Genomic DNA, 17,196 nt, shown 5'->3' with positions numbered 1-17,196 from the left:
GAAATTACGGCCTGTTGCATCCCCAAGTGTCGCTTCAGGGCCTCTAGCTCCCTCTTACAAGCTGAATGGTCCGCGGCTGCGGTTTTAGACTGGTTGTGGTCCGCCATGAACCGGGCGGCATGGGTGAGCTTAGTAATCTCCTCTTGTCCCTCAGTTAGTGCGTGCTCAGCCATATCGGCACGAGCGGTGGCCGCTTCAGCCTTGTGCTGGGCGTCCTGGAGGGCGGTAGTTAATCCTTGCTTTTCTAATATGAAATTGACGCGTTCAGCGCGCCACTCAACTGTCTTTTCCTCATGGTCTCTTTCCTGTTCGGCTAGTTTGGCCCTGAGACTCTGGATTTCTAGATGCAGGGCGTCCTGTTCTCGCTTTGCTTTTTCCTCTAGCTCCTTCCTCTCTTCATCCTGGGCTGTTCTAAGCTTCTCTATTTCCTGCTCACTATCTTCCTGCGCTACCTGCAATTTATTAATTAGGGACACGCTGTCCTGTAGGGCAGTGAAAAGTGCCCAAGCTCCGTATCTGTCTTTTTTACTCGACTTGGGTTTCTCCTTTTCGCAAAAATCCTGGAAGGCGCTTCTAACTATTTGGAGCGGGTCAGGTCCCTTGAAGGAACCGGCTTCCCAGGGGCAATCTCCCTTTTTAACTAGCCACTTCTCCAGGCGGAATACTTTGTAAACCACTCTGAGTGGATGTTAAGTCATCCTGAAGGGCATTATAATGTAGCACTATAATGTTACTAGTAACAAATGCCATTGTGGGGAAAAATACAACAGGCTCTAGAAAGGGGAAGGCAGGCAAGCAGGCATTGCCTCCTCCTCCATGATTGATCCCGGCCGGGTGAGGGGGGGTGGGCATCACCTCATGCTCCGTTCCTAATCTCAGCCAGTGAACAGGTGGTGGGTGTTGCCTCCTCCTCCACACCTGATTCCAGCAGGGTGAAAATGGGGGATGGGCACTGCTGCCTGCTCCGCTCCTGATCCTGGCCGTATGAAGGGGGGTGAGCATTGCCACCTGCTCTATGCCTGAGCCCAGCCACGTGAAGGGGGTGGGCATTGCCACCTGCTCTGTGCTTGATTGTAGCCTGGGCTTCCCACCACTTAAGAGGCATTAAATTGTTCGTAGGAAATACCATCATTGTTATTATGCACTAGCACTTTATGTATAGGTCTGTATATGAAGACTGTGTATTGATATGACTTGAATGGCAATTTGAATTATGAAATAACAATATAAATAACTTTGTAAGCTTTCCTAAATCTTTTTGTTAGGACGTCACGATTGTTGCTTTTGTTACTATTTCTCGTGATTCTCTGCACTTTGTTAGGTGGGCTTCCCACCACGGCATGCTCTCTGGAGGGATGAGCTGCCTCACCTGGTCTTCCCTTCATGGCAGCACCCTCTGGTGGCGCACCAAGGTAGGAAGTGAGTTGTCTGGAACATGCTTAGCCTTTTATATAGTAGGATAATCTTAACATTATAATGTTTTAACATTATTCCTAACGATAGAAATTACCCTATTGTTTCACTAATTGGAAAACAAGACATTTTAGCAGCTTTGTTGAGACTCCATGTTTTTTCTGCCTCTGAAAATCAAGCAAACTTCTGTGGACAGTCAAATTGTCCAAAAAAGAGTCATCTAGTGATTGCTTATGTAATGTTGATAATTTTTTTACAATGCAATCCTAAACAGAGTTACTCCAGTTTCAAGCTCATTGATTTCAATGGGCTTAGACTGCTTAAGATTGCACTGTTGATTTCTTAATTAAAACTTGCTTTGATTTTGTTCTTATTATAATACACTGATATGTTAATAAAGATTTGTCATAGGTATGACTTGGCAGCATCCATATTAGGAGCTTAGAAATGTCATCAATGAAATATGCATTGATTATCTGTTTCATACGTACACAATAAAGTAGTATTCAGTTTGCATAGATCAGAGAAGTTCTGAGAAGGAAATTGGAACCCTTGAGGAGTGATTCCCCAATATGCCACATTTCAATGGACTGATCCCATCTAAAAATTTCCATGCACAGAAGGACATCCATGTATGGAAGCATGACTTTCCTTCCTCCTCATGCAGCCCAGATTAGCCCCTGAAATGGAGTTCCTGAGGAATGGAGAGCACCCAGGAGCTGAATAGAGTTAGAGGGCTGACACAGGAGGGAGAAATAAGCAAAAATTACCTGCTCCAGGTAGCATGCATGAATCTTTTTAACAAACTACAACCCAATCTGTTTTCTGGTGAATCCTTTTTCAGGCCACAAGGTGGATGGTGACAATATAAAAACAATTTGTTAACCATTAAAGAAACAGATATAAAATCATTATAAAACAAACAAAAAAAACACCTTATGCCCTCAACCAGCAGGGTATTTCCTCTTTTTCCAAGCTCAGGCTACCCCAGAAGTTCTATGGAAAACCTCAGACTTACAACCTTTATGGAAAACCAGGAAGGTAGGACCCCCCCCCCCCAACCTCTTTTGAGAAACTGTTTCAGTGATACCTTATGAAAAAGTTTGAGGCCCAGCTGTTGCCAAACATGTCTTCGACAGGAGGACACTGACAACAGAGCTTGTGGGGAAGAGTGAAGCTGCTGTATAGGCAGAGCCAGTGCTACCATTCAGCCAACTAGGCAGGTTTCTAGGGTACAGTGGGTCACAGAACTGATCTGAGTGGTACATTTTTATTCTAATTTCTTGAAAAAATGCAACGACAATTTACATGTTTTATGTTAAGATAAATATCACAACAGTGCTATGGAATATAATGAATTAGGTAATATGATATCACTAACTGTCAAAAAAGGCAAACCTTATGAATTATATCATCCTGCTTTGAGATAGTTGCCAGTTACGTATTGCTGCATCTCAAAATAGTCTAGGAGGCTCAAAGTTACTCAAAGTTTATGTTTTTCATTTTTCATACAATTCATCTGTTTTTGAAAATTGGTTAGCGGTAGGCGGGAATAGTTAGCCTTGCCTAGGGCACAAAAAAGCCTGACACCGGCCCTGTGTATAAGAACATTCAAGTTGAAGCAGTCCTTCAAGCATGCAGGCTTTAGAGGTCTTGAAGGGCTTTAAAAACCAATACCTGGTTTCCTGGTCCAATTCAAGGTGCTGGGGCACTCCTTGAAAGGGAGCCGAAGAAGGGATCTCAGAATAGGAGTAATACCGCCCCAGATAAAAACATGGTTCTGTATTTTTCACAATTTACAGTTTCTAGATGGTCTTCAAGGAGAGCTCCATGTAGAGCATGTTGCAGTAATCTAGCCCTGAACTTAAGCATAGATCAACACATGGCAACATCAGATGCCTGCAAATAGGAGGCCAGCATCCAAGCTACATACAACTGTGAGGAAGGGCATTATTCACTGTCATGAACTCCTCTTCCTCTGATTAGAGACCAAGATCTAGCCAAACTCTCAAGCTCTTGATAGAATCTTTCAGCAAAACCTGCACACCATCAGTGGTATGAAGAGCAATGGCAGATGCCACCTGGTTTTTGTTTTGTTTTTACACAAGCTTTGGGTAGAATCAATATGTCTAATTCTGAATATGGCACCAGAACGCAGATCAAAAAAAATTCTGCACAGTGGGCTCATGTACAAAGAGGGGATTTTTCTACAGTCCTGACTCCTGACAAAACCACCAGATTTGGAGAAAAATCCAAAAAGATTTTTTTTAATGAAGAGGGGGTAAAGTTCCCCAAAATTAAGAATGTTGACTCAAATCTTGTGAGATCACAGCCAATACTGTGTGGTTGCCTAGCAACTTGGGCCTAGACAATCTCAGCAAGATAGAAAGTTTTATGAAAGCCGCAAAGGCAGCTGGAAGAGGAAGACAAAGTGATGTGTGGGGAAGGGGGAAAAGTGAAGAAAATTATGAGAAGACAGAGTAAATGAGTATAAAATGGGCACTGGGGAGTGGAGAAAAGCCTGTCAAAAAATGAAGGTGAGGGCTAATGAGGGTGGTAGAATTTCCCTCCCCTCCCCCATGAGTCATATGGGCCTAGGGTTGCCAGCTTCAAGTTGGGAAATTCCTGGAGATCTGGGGGATGAAACCTGGCGAAACCTGGAGAAAGTGGGGTTTGGGGAGGGAAAGGTCCTTGGAATGGCATAATTCCATAGAGTCCACCCCAAAAGTACCCATTTTCTCCAGGTGAACTGACCTCTGTGGCCTGGAGACCAGTTGTAATTCCAGGAGATCTCCAGCCACTACCTGGAGGCTGGCAACCCTATATGGGCCTCAGTTTGTTTAATATTTATTTTAAACATTTTTACTGACAAACTGTTTTTAACTGCTGCTTTATGTAGTTGTGTCTTGATCATACTCATGGTGAGATTGTTTTCAATTTTTTTCTATAATACAATGTTGATTTATGTACTCTTTTGTAGCACCATGAAGACCAACATTTGTTAAATTAAATATAACAACATTAAAATTCATGAAAACATTATACCAGGAGAATGTCAACGTTTTATATTCTCTGATCCTACTGTTGTGTTTGAAGAACCAAATTCTTACAATACTTGTTTCTTTACCCACATATACAAGATTATGATGACATAAAATGCCATTGATCTTGTTTGGGGCTTTTGTGAGATTCTTTGTTTGGTACTTCCTATAATCAGTAGCTTTCACAAAGATTTAACCTACAATGCTTGGAAACAGGTAGTACAGTGTCCACATGCAAAATGTTCAGGACTAAAAATGACTTCCCTCATTCATCATATAAGAATATACAAGCAGATCACATATATTATTCAGGACTCTATAATCCAAAAACAGGAGATGAGGCCATCCTGACCACAGACACTGTAGAATATTAGCAAATCAGACAGAGTCAGAGATACATGGAGCAACAAATGTCATGTCATGCAGTGATGTAATCATGCTATATGCAGCACAGCTCAGTCACACGGGAAACACCCATTTATATTTCCATCACTCATGCACAAAAACACACAAGGGTTTTTGAAGCAGCAGATAGTCCAAGGTGATGGGAAATGTGATCGATACAGCCAAAAAGCTGAAGAAAAAGTTTTTCTTTGGAACAGTTGGCCAGAAAGTCAGGATACCATAATATCTTTAATACCCTAGGGAGACCAGCTCAGATCCATTTTGCTAGCAGAGACACTTTGAATCCTGCCCATTGGAATAATACAAAGCAAAACATTTTAGATTGTTAAAACTGATTACTAAAACTGTATGGATAACACGGCTCCTTAACTGAATGTTTAGAAAACAGGTTTACTTTGTTGGTAATTTCCTTACAGTTCCTGTAACTACAGGAGGTGGCAACACCTGTGCTAGATCATACCCCTAATTAAATTCAAATATCTGTTCCTGGAACTCTCTACTACTTCCTTGCCTAACCCTCTTCAGGTTCCTGTAACATCTAGTCTCCATTTTACTCTCTGTTTCACTGCCAGACAAGAGGCCTTTTAAAATTCAGACTGCAATCCTCTTCCGTCTTCTTGAGCTCCTTTTGCCACACACAACTTCTTCTGTTGGTCACTAAGGCCACCAACAGAAGTTGTTGGTCACTAAGGGCCAAGTGTAATTCGTCACTTCTAGCCTGGCCCTCAGCTCTTAAGTACCTCTAACCAGGTTGTGTCTGGTTGTTTCTTCTCCTTCTTGTCCTCTTCTTTGGCCAGGGCTGGCCAGCCTGAACATTTAGGTGAACTAAGTAATTACTACAATTGCCAGCCTCCAGGTAGGTCAAACAACAGGGCTTCCCTGGGTAAAGCAAAACCCCCTTACCAAAACTATAATTCACCATAAGGTTAGAGGGAGAAGTCACTCTTAATTTATAAAGATTATTTTGTATTTTTTATATATATTTCTCTAAAATGCAAAAGCGCCAACAGTGATCAATAAATATACAGCAATATACATTAAGCTACAACTAACAATATATAAATCTAATAACCTTACCAATCAATAATCATATAGTTTATCCAACAATAAATAGGTTACAAAAATATTTTTCAATAAATAGACTACAAAATATATTATTAATACAGATAAACATCCAACTGGTGGTGTTACCAGAACTGCTCCTTATTTATAATGGGGAATTAGCTATAGCAGTCTGTAACTTTAAAATTAAGCGCGGATCATAACCTATGTATACGGAGGTCCCGATCCCAGACACTCTAGTGAAAAAGAGGCAGACTACAAATAAGTTCCAAACACGTGTATTTAGTGTGGCGTAAGCCTAAACTTGCACAAGCATACAAGAAACACACAAGATCTAGGAAATACAGAGTATGAAATACAGAGACGTTCGCATTAGCTGGTTCCCAACGATGATAGGGGGAATACTCACTTATCCTGGAGCGAAGCAGAGACACAGCAGCGAGGGTGGCCCAATGCCAGCACTGGGACCACAGACGGACAGCAAGGAGGTCTGGATAGGGAATGGCCGAGGCACCGAGTGGTCTGAGAGACCAGCTTAAATACCCCAAAACGTACCCTGGGGCTGGTGCTGTACTTGGTGGTTCTCACAGTTTAAAACAAAGGTTCTAATGGGCTACTGAATGGCTTGGATGGGCCACTTTGGTAATCAGATTGTGATAAGTGACACCTCAGGAAGAGGGGACAAAAGAGGGAGGGGGAAATCCAAGTGGGCTGAAAGGATGTTCCAGCGGACAGGGCTTGTCCTGATGTCATCAGCTCTGGAATGCGGAGGTCTCTTTGAGATGTATTCTCTAAGTGCTTGGGATGGTCAGCACTTAGTTCTTCTCCGGGGCGGCTCCTAAGATATGCAGAGCGGGGCGAGGGGCTCTCGCTGCGGACGTGGTGTGCCCGCTTCGCCGAAATGGCTTCCCAAAGCAGTCTTTTCCTCTGGGTCTTCTGGGTGCCTGAGAACATGGATGCCGGCTGGGCATAGCTGGGGCTGGATAGCAGGCTGCCCGGTAGCGAGGGCAAGCTCGGGGACCGGCCCGCGGGAGGCTCCAGGCGGGAACTGACCAGGGAGCGCCTAGCCAGGCTCGCTGGAGGTTTCCCCGGCAGGCGCCCGGCTGCTAGCAGCGGCTTGGGCCCATATGAGGCAGGCTTCCATGGAGGCAGGGGGAACAACACTTTAAAACACAGTCCAAGGCAGGGAACAGGCACAGTCCGTGGCAGATGGCAATGCAGGCACGGGGCACACTTGTAATAAAGTCCAAACACACACTGGGAATTCCAGATACAGGGCAGGGCAGGGCTGCCCAGAAGGAGAGTCCTTTGTGCAGTTATCCAAACATGGAGTCAGTAAACTACACAGTCTATTACAGCAGCAGGGTAATTGACACGCAGGCAGGAAACTGACACGTGTATCAGAACACACACGTGCAAAGCAGTCTTTGGTGCAGCAGTAAAACAGCAACGCAGGAAACTTTAACACAGTTCATGGCTGGCTTTAAAGCAGGGGAGGGGGCCTACTTGGCAACAGTGGGTGGTCCTTTAATATGACCAAGGAGAATCCACTTCCTCAATGGTAAGACCAGTAAGTATCCTCGTATACAGATTGTATGGAAAAAATCTAAAGCATGGAAGCCACTATACAAATGGGCTTTGCATACGGACAGAGATGTGACAAACAGGAAGGATCCTGAGTCCTAGCTGACTTATGGCGACCCCTGGTGGAGTTTTCATGGGCAAGAGACTAACAGAGGTGGTTTGCCATTGCCTGTCTCTGCAGCCCTGGTCTTCGTTGGAGGTCTCCCATCCACTTACTAACCAAAGCCGACCCTGCTTAGCTTCTGAGATCTGATGAGATCAGGCTCACCTAGGCATCCCTTTCAGCATTTTGGATGATTCAGAGTTGTTGTTTTTTAAAACAGGACAGCTCATAACACTCTAGAAATGATTTTTCACATGATGACAGACATGGTCTTTGTTTTTCTTTATAAATTCTCACCCACCAATAAATCTCTCATTTGCATAAGCAGACAGTAGAGGCACATGCAGGAGAGGGTGTGTGACGCAATTGCAGCCTTATCCTGACGCTAACTGGACACAAACAATACCTTAAGCTTAGTGTGCCGGTTCTTAAACATCACATCACTTCTGGAAATGAATCAAGAGACTATCAAGTGTCAGCAAGAGGGAGGGAGAACCATTTCAAAATCCAAAAGTCCTACTGCCCCTTTAGTGTCTGGAGGGAAAGACTAAAATCTCTTCTCCTTTAAAACTTAGATTCAACCATGAAAGGAAACCCTTAATTTACATGTTACAAAATTCTTGCACTTGACTCTGAATCAAGCATTCAATGGGAGTTTTGTGCTTCCCAGACTCTCACGTGCCCTTTCCTCCTCACTACCAGGGCATGTGGGCAGAAGCAGTTACTGCCTTCCCCTCTGCACTTTTTCCTTCTCCTTAAACTGCCCCATCAAACCGCTCTTGGGTCCGTTTGCAAAATCGTGTTACTTGCATGGCTGCTCATGAGTTTTGCAGTGGATCCAACAGGAGCACTCCAGAGCAGTTTAAGGAGCAGAAAACAGCATGGAGGAGAAATCTGCAGCCACTCCTGCCTGTGTGCCCAAAACGTAAGGAGAAAAGGGTATATGTGAGCCTTAGAGGCAGAAAACTCCCATTGAACATCTAATTGACTGTCTTTCTGTGATTACCCAACATTCAAAAGCTCTTTGCAATGTATTAATACAGATGGCAATAGGAAGCAAGCCTCTGTCATCACAATGGAAACAGAATCAATGAATTCTAAAAAGGATTCCATGTCAATTATTGTGTAGCTCTGAAGCTATAAAAGACTGAGGGATAATATGCATAATATTATACATTCCCCTTCCATTAATGTGAGTTGCTGCTAATGCGTAGTCTCTGCTAGTAGCCAGCATTTAAGGTCACACCTCAGTTGTCCAAATCCAAGTTTGCTCCCTGGTTGTGAATTCAGCATTTCTGACCTTGCACAGAAAACTGGAACCAAGAAGCACCGAGGTTTATTCCCTGCTCAAGCCATACAGCCATTTTGTTATCTTACACCCCAGTGTAAGATAAAACACTGGCAGGAAGATCAGACTAGAACTTTTGTAAAAATTTGGGTAGCATAAATTAATTCATTAGTAGTTTTGTTTGTGTGCTGGGATTCACTGGAACATGCCAGGAAATAAACTTATTTTTCAAGAACAGATGACAAATCAAAACTTCTGTCTGGTCACAAGTGTGGGAATGTAATTTAATGTTGGGTGCTGGCTCATTTTGCAATACAGGAAACAAGTAAGGTATATATGCATACTAAAGCCATCCAACACCATACTAAAGATTTCCAACACCTCCTTAACGATACTAAGTTCCAGTCTGCCACAAAATAATAAGGTAAGAATTACTTTTTTGCCATTGTGTGCTGCTTGATATGAAAAAAAAATGGTTAGCAGTTCATGTCAGTGATAAACTGATCTCAGTAATATTGCTAATGCTACAGGGTCAGTATCATTAGAAAGATCCACAACTGTACTTGCCTTGGTCGCCAGTGTTGACTGCCCCTCCTGGCTTGGATATTTGAAGCTGACTTTAAAGTGGCTGTTTAGATGGTAAACTTAAATTCCAACAATATAGAGGAAGCTGTGCGTGTCCACAGTGTGAGAGAATTCTTGTTCAACTGTTCTTCTTTTCATCAGATTCCAGTATGGGAATCGACTTACTGAACAGGGGTCTGGACTCAGCAGCAGGCTGGATGAGAGCTAATAAATTAAAAGTCAGTCCAGACAAAATAGTGATGTTTTTGTTGTAGGTTTTGGCTGTTCAAGGAGGTGGTATTCAGCCAGTGCCAGACAGGCTTGTAGTTCAAAAGTGGAATCAGCTGCCTAGGGAGGTGGTGAGCTCCCCCTCACTGGCAGTTTTCAAGAAGAGGCTGGATGAATACTTGTCAGAGATGCTTTAGGCTGATCCTGCACTGGGCAGGGGGTTGGACTAGATGGTCTGTATGGTCCCTTCCAACTCTATGATTCTATGATTCTATGATTCCTCTTTAAGGACATGGTTTGCAGTTGGAGATTGGGGGTGGCTTTTAGATCCAGCCTTCACTGTGGAGTGGCATCTTGATAATTTCAGGTGAGCAGCGCAGTAGAAGAGCAAGATTCTGACAAAGGGAGTGTTGGTTTTTGAAAGGTTATACCTTAGAAACCTTGTTGGTCTCTAAGGTACTACTGAACTTGAATCTTGCTCTTCAAGTGGCAGCTGAGGCTTGGCCTGCTTTTCTGTAACTTGTTTGGTGCACCAGCTTGCATGCCTTCTTGGAAAGAAGTGATCTTGCCACAGTCTTCCATGCTCAGGTTGAACAATCGCTGTCATGCGTTGTATGGGGAGCTGCTTTCAAAAACATCTGAACATTCCAGCCTCCTTCCACCACCTTCATTTTTCTTTAGAAATACAAACTAATGTGGGTGAGCAAAGATAACTGGATGGGCTTTCCCCTGCAGGGCCGCTTCCCTTGCTTCCGATATCTCCGCAACTTTTCAGTGTCAGCTCATCCACCCAACAAAAGTGGTCAAACTTTAAAGCTTGCCCAATCCTTGTCATCATCAACTCATTCACTCCTATCAGAGATGAGGGAAGGGATGCTTGCCGGAGCGTGGAGGAGCACTTGCCACAGCAACCATTTGTGAAGCCTTGCAAATGTCACTGGCAATGGATAATTCCATGTTGGTCAGCCACAAATGCCCCAAAGCAGAAACCTTTCCTAGACTATACAAAAAGAAAGTATAATTAAGGTGTCTTTTAATGCAGTGGCAAGGGAGAGAATCAGAATCCATTGGGAGACTTTAGAATTTTTTAAGGCTAAATGTGACAGTGGAAGATAAGTTGTGTGGCTTTGCCTGTCCAGGAAGCTAAAGTGTGTGAGGTCCACATTAGGAAAGAACAAGAGTCAGGATAGACATCCCAGGGGAATGAGATTCGGGGGCTGTAATGATTTTAAATGTTTGTGTGTGTCTTTAAATGGTTGGTGTGGTACAGATGAAGAGTGGGGTGAAAGAGAGGGATGAGCGAGTGAGATGATTGGCTGATGACTAAGAGTGTGGGCAGAGTGAACTGCAGTTTTTAGTTACCTGAGTGGAGAGAAAAGAGTCAGACTGGGCCAAGCAGGCATGCTCTGTGCAGCCTGAGCATGTTTAAGCATTTCTGAGAGGAATGTGGAGTCAGGGTTTTGACAGGCAAGCTGTGTGCAGCCTGAGCATGTTTAAGCATTTCTGAGGGGAATATAACCTGTGTGGAAGCATGAACTGTGTATGTTTGTGAAAGAACATTCAGTCAGGGCAAGAGAGGGAAACTGTGTGTGTGCCTGAGAGAAAGTCTTATGTGTATTTGAGTGAGAAATTGATATTAGAAGCAGGCAAACTGTGCTTACATCCTACTAAGCTAAGAGGCTTCTTAAAGGGAGAGCAATCCAATTAGAAAGACAAACCAAAAGCTGTCTCTCATACGAAAGTGAATCCAATGCTTCAAAGAATTTCAATGAGCTTCAATAAACATTTACGACGATAATGAATATTATATCCCTTTGTTGTTGTTTGTTTGCACATTGCTGGACTCTCCAAATGAGATTTGATTTTCAAAATATCATCTAACAGCCCTCTTTCAGCCCAACAAACTGCTAGCTTTGGGTTTGTTTCGCACATGCGCACATAAGCACTAGCTTTCTCTTCTTTTTTTTTAAAGAATTTTTATTGGATGGGTCAAAATACCCCAATCATAATACATAACTTCAATATCCATCACATTATAATAATCCCACCCATTCCCCCCTTTTCAGTTGACTTCCAACAGTTTTCCATTCCCCTTATATATACTACTTCCCTATCTCCTATTTTATTAACACCTATTTCTACATTGTAATATATGGTATACATCTACATCTACTAATTTTGAAATACATCTCTTATTTAGATTTCCACATTACTATAAAATATACTATATCACTCTTAACTATACAATATCATAATTCAATCTCTAACTAATATCAAGTAAAGATCTATCTTCCCCTCTTAACAGCTATCCAAAGACCACATTTTACCCTTCATGTCCCACTTTTTTTTCCACGTAATTCTTAAGTTTCTCCCAACTCAAAGCATATTCCAATGTATCTTGTTCTTTCAATTACCTCGTTAGCTTGTCCATTTCTGCCATGTTCAATATTTTCAAAATCCAATCTTCCACTGATGGTATCTCTTGAGTCTTCCATAGCTGAGCATAACACATTCTAGCAGCAGTAATCATATAAAACACCATTACTCTATCCATTTTGTCAAACACTTCTAGGTTCATACATAATAACAACAATTCTGGGGTTCTAATCACATTTTTCTGTAAAACATCTGACATAACCTCTATAATTTCCCCCCAGAACTGTTTAGTTTTTTCACATGTCCACCACATATGATAAAATGAACCTTCATGTTTCTTGCATTTCCAACATTTATCTGACATTTGGCTATTACCGTTGGCTAATTTCTTTGGCGTTAGATACCATCTATACATCATTTTATATACATTCTCTCTCACAGTGGTACATGCTGAAATCTTAATTGTATTTTTCCACAACTTTTCCCAAGCTTCCATCGGTATATCTCTATTACAATTTATTGCCCATTTAACCATTTGAACTTTCACAACTTCCTCTTTTGTGAACCATTTCAACAAAATCTTATATACTTTAGAAATCATCTTTTTCCCCCCTTGGAGTAGACATTCTTCTAATTCTGAGTTTACCATCCTAAAACCTACTTTTCTACGATCCACATCATACAAGTCTTTTATTTGTCTATATTGGAACCAACTATATTGAAATGGCAATTCGTCATTCCTTCTAAGAACATACACATTCTGACTAATTTCAAGAATTTCTTTATACATCAGCCACTCTTCCCCCTCATATTCCGTTTTTGGATTCACGACTTCTTCAGGTATAATCCACATTGGGGTTTTCTCCTCCAAATATTTCTTATATTTTTTCCATACCACAAATAAGCTTCTTCTTACAAAATGATGTAAAAACATACCATCTGCTTTCACCTTATCATACCATAAGTATGCATGCCATCCAAAGAGTTTATTATATCCTTCTAAAGCCAAGAGTTTATGATTTTTCAACACCATCCATTCCCTCAACCAGACCAAACATATAGCTTCATGGTATAGTTTTAAGTTCGGTAACTGCAGTCCACCTCTTTCTCTAGCATCGTACATTACCTTCATTTTCACTCTAGGTTTTTTCCTAGCCCAAACAAATTTCAAAATCTTCCTTTGCCATTTTTCAAATTGCTTATTGTCTTTAACAATTGGTATTGTTTGTAGTAGAAACATTATCCTTGGAAGTACATTCATCTTAATCACGGCAATACGCCCCAACCATGACAGATTCATCTTATTCCATTTCACCATATCCTTGTCTATTTGTTGCCATAATTTATCATAGTTATTCTTTAGCAAATCAATATTTTTAGCTGTCACCTCTATACCTAAATATTTAACTTTATGAACTACTTCACATTCTATACAATCCACCAATTCTTGCTGCTGTTGTTTGGTCATATTTTTACATAATATTTTGGATTTTTCTTTATTTATATAAAATCCTGCTAGGACTCCAAACTTTTTTATTCGTTCCATTAGTCTTGGCATATTCTGCATAGGGTCTTCTACTATAACCATCACATCATCTGCAACGGCTCGAACTTTATATGAGAACCCTTTCATCCTCAGACCTTTTATCATTTCATCTTCTCGTATTTGTCTAAGCAGAACTTCCAGTACCATCACAAACAATAGTGGGGATAGTGGACATCCTTGTCTTGTTCCTTTTCTTATTTCCAATTTTTTTGTTGTCTCAGAGTTAACCATTATATTAGCAGTTTGGTTTTTATAGATTGCTTTTATTGCTTGTATAAATTTCTCTCCCATCTTCATTTTTTCCATCATTGCAAACATAAAATCCCAATTCAAATTATCAAATGCTTTTTCCGATCCACAAATAAAAAGCCAACTTGTTTCCCTGGATTTTTATCATAATATTCAATAGCATTCACTACTACTCTCAAATTGTCTTTAATTTGTCGATCAGGCAAGAACCCAGCTTGTTCCTCTGCTATAAATTGCACCAACCATAATTTAAGTCTTTCCGCCAATATCTTTGCAAAAATCTTGTAATCATTATTAGTTAATGATATCGGTCTGTAATTTTTAACATTACTTAAATCCAAAGTTTCTTTTGGTATCAATGTAATATTAGCATCATTCCATGTATCTGGTATCTCTTGTCCTTCCAGTATTGCATTCATTACTTTCTGCATCAACTGCTTTAAGTCTTCAGCCATTACCTTATAAAATTTTGCTGTAAGTCCATCTGGTCCTGGTGCCTTGCCCACTTTAGTAGTTTGTATTGCTTCCAAAAATTTCCATTGTTGTAATGTCAGCATTCAACTTCTCTTTCAATTTCAAAGACACATTTGGTATATTCAATTTATCAAAATACTCCTTTATTTTTTTTACAATCCACTAGCTTTTTCTGATATAGTTTCACATAATATTTATAAAATGCTCTTTCAATTAAACTTTGGTCATATAACTCTTTTCCATCCTCATTTATTTTGCTTATTGTTCTTTTCTCTCTTTTCTTTTCAATTGCCATGCTAAATATTTTCCTGGTTTATTAGCTCCTTCAAATGACTTTTGTTTCAATCTTTTCAATTCCCATTCCACCTCTTTATTTTCCATTATTTTTATCTGTTCCTGTAATATTTTGATCTCATATAGCAATTTCTTTTTACCTGGTCTTTTCTTCAATTGCTGTTCTATTTGCAGTATTTTCCCTTGAATTTCTTTAAATTTCATCTCTTTATTTTTCTTGTCTCTCCCATTTAAATCCATCAAAACTCCTCGAATTACTGCTTTATACGCATCCCAGACTTTATATATTGAGACTCCTTTATCCACATTATCTTGTATAAAACCTTTCGTCTCTCTTTTAAGTATATCAACATTTTTTAAATCTCCCAAAAGATCTTCATTAATTCTCCACCTCCGTTTTTTACTTTTCATTCCAAATCTCCACATCATAGGATTATGGTCTGAACTAATTCTTGGCAAAATTTCTATTTCCTTTGTACATACCGACAGTTCTTTAGATGCCCAGACCATATCAATTCTTGAAAACAATTGGTGGCTTGCTGAGAAAAACGTATACTGTTTAGCTTTGGGATTGTATTTCCTCCAAACATCTTCCAGATTTTCTTGCTTTTGTATTTCAAAAAAAAGACTTTGGCAATTTTCCCATTTTAGTTTTAGTCATAACAGTTCTTTTGTCCATTTGTAAATCCACAACGCCATTCAAGTCCCCTGTTAAAATTATTTGTTCGTAAGTCCATTGTTCCATTTGACACATTAACAGCGCAATCCTATGGCTGGCCCCAACGCCGACGCGGCTGCACTGGTGGTGTGGCGGCGGCGCTGGGCCGGATCCTGTGCCAGCAAAGTGTGGCCGCAGCGGCGCCCGCAGCGGCGCAGAGATGCAATTTTGGAGAACCAGAAAGTGTTGTGGGCGGGCTTGATGCACGGCCGCCGCCAGGCGCAGCCAAAGGGCGCTGTTCCTGACAAGCATCAGGGGGAGGGGCCAGGAAAGGCGCAGCCTATGGGCAGCACGCGATCCCGGCCAGGCCCCAGAGCAGCAGGCAAACCGCGCCCATGCCGGCAGACTGCCTCGGCTCGTGTGTCGGGCGGGGCTCGCAGTCGGGAAGGAGAGGGGTGGGCGTAGTCTGAGAAGCCTTTCCCCCGTTTGCCCAATGTAGCACCAAGTCCGTGGCGGCCGCGTCCAGAGAGGTTGGCATGGGACTGGCAGGCGCCCTGCCATGAGGAATCCAGGGCAGCAGCCAGTCTCTGGCAGCAGGGGACAGCCCCCAAGTGGCGCCGAAGGGGAGGGCTGGCCTGAGGCCGCCACCAAGAGGCAGACACAGCGGGCCTGCCCCCTCGTCCCCATCCCAAGGCAAAGAACACAGACACCCATTGCACAGAAATCAGCCTTTATTATTATATCATCCCACCTCCCCCAGCAGACGTGAGGAAGGGGAGGCGTGTAGGAGAGCCGCCTGTGCAGCAAAACACCCCACCCCACCCCCAAGGCAGCAGCGGCGGTCACCGGCGAGGCCGGCGGCCGGAGCCCCTTGGCCGTCCACGGGCCCGGCCTCTCGCACGCAACTGGGCCCGAGGGAGGGGTGCCTCTGGGGCGGGTGGAGCTGCTGCAGCGGGTGGGGCCGGAGGGTCGAGGATGGCGACGAGCTGCCCGAGCAGGGCTTCGGCACGGACTTGAGAGGCACACCCCACCCCTCCCAACAACCATGGCCTGTTGGCGTGGGAGGCTGGCAACTGCTCCACGGGATTGGATGCGAGGCAGGACGCCCTGGGGTGGAAGGTGTTGGAATGACCAATGGGGCTGCTGCAGATGCCCGAGGGGCTGGACCCACTCTGGGAGGCGGCCGCTCATGGGACTGTGTTGCTGGGGCTGCGGCTGCGATGGGGGCGACCCTCCCCAGGCGCGCGAGACCTCCTGCCCGGGATATGGCATCCGCCTGCCACCACCCTGGATTCTCCATTGGTGGGGGCTAGGGTTCCCGCGAGCAGACCGTTTCCCCTGCCATCTCCCGCCCCCTTGCAGCGGCAGCTCGCACCACCCTCTCCCTGGCTTATCGGGTGCCAGCTACTCTCCCCACCGGGGATTGATCCCCCTCCCCGCTCACATGCCCCGCCCCAACCCTCTACCTGGCCATAGATACAGGGGGGTTAGCCGTGTTAGCCTGTGGTAGCGAATTCAAAAAGGGTCCCGTAGCACCTTTAAAACTATCCAATTTTATTGTGGCATAGGCTTCTGAGAATCAAGTTCTCTTCGGCAGATGGGTGGTACAGACACTGGTCAAATACAGAGGAGGAGGGGGGGAGGAGGAGGGAGGGAGGGGGTGTTACTGTGAGGGGAGGGAGGGGGCGGGGAGGCAAGACGGGGTGTGTCGGATACATTTGTGGCAATGTGCAGGTGGGGAGATGTGACGGGAGTGTTGGGGGAGGGGCGGAGGACGAAGTCAGACTTGCAGACACAGAAGACAGTTGTTGTACATCTCGTTTTATTGCACTGGAAAAAGCGGGCTTGCGTTTAGGCTGGCGAGGGAGCCGGAGCATTCCACACAGCCCTCCTTCCCGCTCGGAGGGGCGG

General features: G+C 43.3%; 1 protein-coding gene across 3 annotated transcripts in view; it reads left to right on the top strand.

Moving 5' to 3' along the window:
• Window positions 1-17,196, top strand: part of LOC129331892 (serotriflin-like) — a 63,542-nt gene that overhangs the window by 15,942 nt on the left and 30,404 nt on the right. Inside the window, exon 2 of one of the 3 annotated variants that reach the window (XM_054982742.1) lies at window positions 1,322-1,412. The exons of 1 other annotated variant lie outside the window; for it this stretch is intronic. The gene's annotated coding sequence lies outside the window, so the exon portion shown is untranslated. Of the gene's footprint in view, window positions 1-1,321; window positions 1,413-9,214; window positions 9,321-17,196 lie in introns of those variants that run through there. One more of the 3 variants, XM_054982583.1, reaches the window with a different exon arrangement.

This window comes from Eublepharis macularius, chromosome 1, assembly GCF_028583425.1.
Source record: "Eublepharis macularius isolate TG4126 chromosome 1, MPM_Emac_v1.0, whole genome shotgun sequence".
NCBI classification, from domain to species: domain Eukaryota; kingdom Metazoa; phylum Chordata; class Lepidosauria; order Squamata; family Eublepharidae; genus Eublepharis; species Eublepharis macularius.
The sequence above is the reverse complement of the archived record's forward strand: the minus strand, read 5'-3'. Positions and strand labels throughout refer to the sequence as shown.